This window comes from Urocampus carinirostris, chromosome 12 (genome assembly GCF_059441175.1).
Source record: "Urocampus carinirostris isolate Australia breed hairy pipefish chromosome 12, RoL_Ucar_1.0, whole genome shotgun sequence".
Lineage (NCBI taxonomy): Eukaryota > Metazoa > Chordata > Actinopteri > Syngnathiformes > Syngnathidae > Urocampus > Urocampus carinirostris.
Window position 1 is genome coordinate 17,806,036 of NC_142360.1, and position 5,623 is coordinate 17,811,658.

The window sequence follows — 5,623 nt, forward strand, 5'->3', positions numbered from 1 at the left end:
ATATGCAGACAAACCGGAATGCTGGTAGCAAAATGAAAGTAAAGATCATTAGATTTCAACGTTATTTTCGATCCCACACCTAAAAATTTCAAGCACAACGTAGATGGCTCGGACTGGTTTCCTTCACTCACTTGATGATTCTAAGGACTATATTAAGAATGTTTGGTTTTAGGGATGTACAATAATGATTGAGCCAGTTACGGTAAAATATTTTAAATAAAACAGTAACTTTGAGCGGTCAGATTTCTATAAGTGCAGGCTGTGTATTTCACACCGAGGCCTTCAAAAACTCTGACCCATTACTACTGGAAGGAGTGTAACCCAATTGATAAAATATATAATGAAAAGTACATCCATTAATTAGCTGTGCCGCTTATCCTCAGTAGGGTCGCGGGGGTGCTGGAGCCCAGACGGACAACTCACTCGCTCATTCACACTCAGGGACAATTTGGACCGGCCAATTCACCTGAAATGCATGTTTTTGGAATGTGGGAGGAAACCGGAGTGCCCGGACGAAACCCAAAATATGAATAATTATTTATGTAAATTATTAACGTGTATAAAATGAAAATGATGTCTGATTAGGGCAGCACGGCAGTGCAGTGGTTAGCACATGTGCGGCACAGTTCATGTCCTGGGAACCTCCTGCGTGGGTTCAAATCCAGCTCCAGACTTGCTGTGCGGAGTTTGTATGTTCTCCCCGTGCTTGCGTGGGTTTCCTCCGGGCACTCCGGTTTCCTCCCACATTTCAAAAACACGCATTTCAGGTGAATTGGCCGGTCCAAATTGTCCCTAGGTGTGAATGGGCGAGTGAGTTATCTGTCCCCGTGTGCCCTGTGATTGGCTGGCAACCAGTTCAGGGTGTCCCACTTGTACTAACAAAGCCCGACCTTGCTTATGTAATAAGTAACCGAATTTGTATGAATATCACCAAAACCTCTAAGTAGATTTGGGATTTAAAATCTCCGTTTAGGTTTTGTTCTTCCACTTTTCATAAATTCACATGTTAAAAAGCTTCTTTGTCCCAGGTTTTATGGATTGTATTGTTGCTAGAGAGTAAGGAAAAATATGAGGGCCATAAATCCTGGATACAATTTTAAATATATATCATAATTTAAACCAGTGTTTTGAAACTATTGTGCCAGGGGATATGTATATTCTCTTGGACGTTGCCTAATGTGCCGCATGCTGTTGTTCATTTATCTTTGCTTTCTTCCGCTGATCTACCGACTAACTGTAACATTTATCCACATATGTAGGTGCCAGCGGATAACAATTTTTTTTCTTTTTATGTTCTAATCATCTGCTCAAGAGGAAGTACAGGGAAATACAGGGCATTTAGAAATCGATTTTAAGATTGCGCTGCAAAAAATAAAAGTAGTGTTTCACATAATGTTGTTTTTTTTTCATTATTTTCTTATTTCAAAAAGGATAAACAATAACAAAGACACAAAGTGTTTTTTGTTCCATTGGGCAGATCTTTTTTTTTTTTGCTCATTTTAAGTATTGTTTCTGTTACTTTTTTGGAACAGGTTATGAATATAGTAAAATATAAACTGCAGCAAAATTACCCAAAATGGATAACTCGTATCACCTCCTGGGCAGGACGCGCCCAAGCCTTCATGGGGGCCTAGCCAAAATTAGATTTGGGGCCCCCTACTACTTGATAATTTGCTTACCTACTAGAACTCATTCCATGTTTTACTCCAGGAGTGGGCAACTATTTGGAGCCATATTATTATACTTCTTTTTCAATTGATTCGTTTCGTCAAATTGGCTTTGAAACAATCATGATTAGAGCAAAATAGTATATCCTGTTTCAAGCACTTAATTTGTTTTTTAGTTTTTAAGTGTACTGTAGTTTTTTTAGTATTTGTAAAGTCTGATTTTTATTGAAGTTCTGTAGATTTTTGTATTGTTGCTGTAGTTTTATTTTTGTACTTTTTTGTAGTATCTCGGAAGTAATCTTATGTAGTATTTTCATAGTAGTATTTTTTTTTAGTTTTTCTGTTTTACTGTTGTTGTATTTTTAATGATATATCTGTAGTATTTTCGTAGTATTTTAGTATTATTACCGTAGTTTTATTCTTATAGTATTTTTGTTGTATATCTGTAGAATTATTTTTTTCATTATTTTTGTACTACACTTTGTAGTATTTGCATATAAAAATATTATTTTTTTAATATCCTTAGTATTTCTGTAATATTTTTAGTACAGTGTTACTGTAGTTTTATTTTTGTAGTATTTTTGTGATATTTCCATAGAATAGTTTTTGTAGTACCGCCATAGGTGTAGTTTGCAGTATTTATGTTGTAAACCTCTTGTAGTAGCTTTTTTGCATTAATATTTCTCTAGTGTTTTTTTATATGATAGTGTTATGTATTGGTATTTTTTTAGTATTTCAGTAGAATTCTAATTGCAGTAGTATTTTGTCGTATTTCTTTAGTATTTTTGTAATATTACCGTAAATTCCGGACTATAAGCCGCTACTTTTTTCCCAAATGTTCAGCCCTACTGCTTATCCGGTGAAGTGGCCAATTTATGTAATTTTTCTAACGGCCACTTATGACGAATAAGACTTCAAATCCTTAGATTATGCATAAACTGTGGCGGGGAGATGCCTTTTACAGCGACAGTTATGGAGAGGAAATTGGGGGGGGGGGGTTTAAGGGTTATTGTTCTATCTTCGTTATTCATTATCCGTTATCGGTCAGTTCATAATGCGCTACAAAGCCTAGGAGCCGGGACACTTACTCTCAGCCAAAAGGCCAAGCTAAGGTCCTAGCCCTAAAGCCTTGCTGCGATCATTGCGAATGCACTGTTCCCGGAGGTACTGCAATCCCGGGCCGATGCGTGGAGTGGACAGAGCAAGCTCTTATTCCATCTCCGGATTGCAAAAATCAAAGACCATGGAGCACGGTCGGCATATAAGCCTCATTCGCCCACGTTCAAACATGCATTTATTCGAATGAAGAGAAACAGGGTTTTTAGGGTTTTTAAGGGTTATTGTTCTATCTTCGTTTTTCATTATCCATTATCCGTTATTGGTCAGTTCATAATACGCTACAAAGCCTAGGAGCCGGGACACTTACTCTTAGCAAAAAGGCCAAGCTAAGGTCCTAGCCCTAAAGCCTTGTATAGTTAATTTGGGGTTTTTAAGGGTTATTGTTCTATCTTCGTTATTCATTATCCATTATCCATTATCGGTCAGTTCATAATACGCTACAAAGCCTAGGAGCCGGGCCACTTACTCTCAGCCAAAAGGCCAAGCTAAGGTCCTAGCCCTTAAGCCTTGCTGCGATCATTGCGAGTGGGATTTGGGGTTTTTAAGGGTTATTGTTCTATCTTCGTTCATTATCCATTATCCGTTATCGGTCGGTTCATAATACGCTACAGAGCCTAGAGGCCGGGACACGTACTCTCAGCCAAAGGGCCAAGCTAAGGTCCTAACCCTAAAGCCTTGCTGCGATCATTGCGAATGCACCGTTCCCGGAGGTACTGCAATACCGGGCCGATGCGTGGAGTGGACAGAGCAAGCTCTACAATTTTAACAATTGCGGTATGCTACTTTTATCAGATACGTTTATTTTGCGTGTGTGTTAATAGTAGCGTCTTGGTACCTTTCAAAGGCACGGTTTGGGATGAAAGTTGTATTATTATCATTAAAGCTTTGAAAACTCTCTCGGTGTACCGTCTTTCTTTGTAAATATGTGTAACCATGTATAATATGTATTTGCAACTGTATATTTTTGTATTGTATTTATTTGAGACACCTATGCTGATTTTCACGGGCGAATAAGAAAGAAGGGGCGGAGCAAACGCGGGCTGATGGGAACTGGGAATGGGTAAAGGTGAGTGTTTGTGAACGCAGGAGACACTAGTGGATATATATTTTTCCCACCCTATCTTTGGAAATATACACTTTTTTTTCCTTGGATTACTTTCAACGGGTACCCCGACTCTGCAGGTCTGCAATAAATGATAAGTAGCTTGCTCTGTTCACTCCACGTTTTGGCCCAATATTGCAGTATCACCTGAAACGATAGGCCGGAATAAGAGCTTGCTCTGTCCACTCCACGCATCGGCCCGGTATTGCAGTATCTCCGGAAACGGTGCATTCGCAATGATCGCAGCAAGGCTTTAGGGCTAGGACCTTAGCTTGGCCTTTTGGCTGAGAGTAAGTGTCCCGGCTCCTAGGCTTTGTAGCATATTATGAACTGACCGATAACGGATAATGGATAATGAATCACGAAGATAGAACAATAACCCTTAAAAACCCCCCCTTTTGGCTGAGAGTAAGTGTCCCGGCTCCTAGGCTTTGTAGCGTATTATGAACTGACCGATAACGGATAATGGATAATGAATAACGAAAATAGATCAATAACCCTTAAAAACCCCCGCTTTGTAGCGTATTATGAACTGACCGATAACGGATAATGGATAATGAATAACGAAGATAGAACAATAACCCTTAAAAACCCCAAAACCCCCATCTGATAAAAGTAGCATACCGCAATTGTTAAAATTGTAGAGCTTGCTCTGTCCACTCCACGCATCGGCCCGGTATTGCAGTACCTCCGGGAACGGTGCATTCGCAATGATCGCAGCAAGGCTTTAGGGTTAGGACCTTAGCTTGGCCTTTTGGCTGAGAGTACGTGTCCCGGCTCCTAGGCTCTGTAGCGTATTATGAACTGACCGATAATGAATAACGTAGATAGAACAATAACCCTTAAAAACCCCAATATTGGCCTGGACGGATCTATTGCCACTAACAAAGATGTTATATAATGAAATTGTGAATATGCTTGATTGCTAATAAGATTTTCGAGAAGGTTTGTTCAAACCTCACTTTGTGTTTGCTGTTAAAAACGTCATATTGGAATATAATATTGTGAATGTGCTTAATTGCTGTTGAGATTGTCATGATTGTTTTCTGTTTTTAGTGTCAATAAATTTGTCAAAAAAAAAAAAAAAAAAATAGTACTGATAGATTCTTGGCCCTTTGGCTAGGACCTTGACTCTGTTCCTTGACTGGGAGCAAGTATCTCGGCCCATTGGTTTCGAAATGAATCATGAACTGGTTAATGAAAGATGGTAGACGATTGATAAAGAATTTATATCAAAAATCTTATTCAAAATCCCCCCCGTCAACAGAATAGTTCAATCAAAAAACATCCATTATTTAATGTGGGCGCATGCGGCTACTGGTGCGGTTTGTGTATGTACTAAGTCGATACCGGTGCGGCTTGTGTATGTACTAAGTCGATTTTCCTCCCGAAATGCAGTGGGTGCGGCTTATAATCAGGTGCGCCTTATAGTCCGGAATTTACGGTACAATAGTTGTCTTTTTGTAGTAATTCTATATTATTTTTGTAATTCTAGAATGAAACTAAAATAATATATGAGATCCCTGTTTTAAGCACTATATTTGATATTTAGTTTTGTAGTTATTGTGTAGCATTTTTGTTATATTCATGTCGAAGTGTTTTTGATTGGACGCACAAAGTGACAATGTGGACAAAGTTGGCACCCAAAAAGTTAACCGCTCTTTAGAGCCTTCTAGTGGTTGCAGGGCCCTAAGCGGCCACTTAGCCCGTTTATGCCTTGGGCTCGTTCTGCTCC

The 5,623-nt window shown here is 39.1% G+C and overlaps 1 pseudogene; it reads right to left on the reverse strand.

Moving 5' to 3' along the window:
• Positions 1–2,809: 2,809 nt before the first annotated feature.
• On the reverse strand, positions 2,810–3,119 carry LOC148355142 (U2 spliceosomal RNA; annotated as a pseudogene).
• Positions 3,120–5,623: the final 2,504 nt, after the last annotated feature.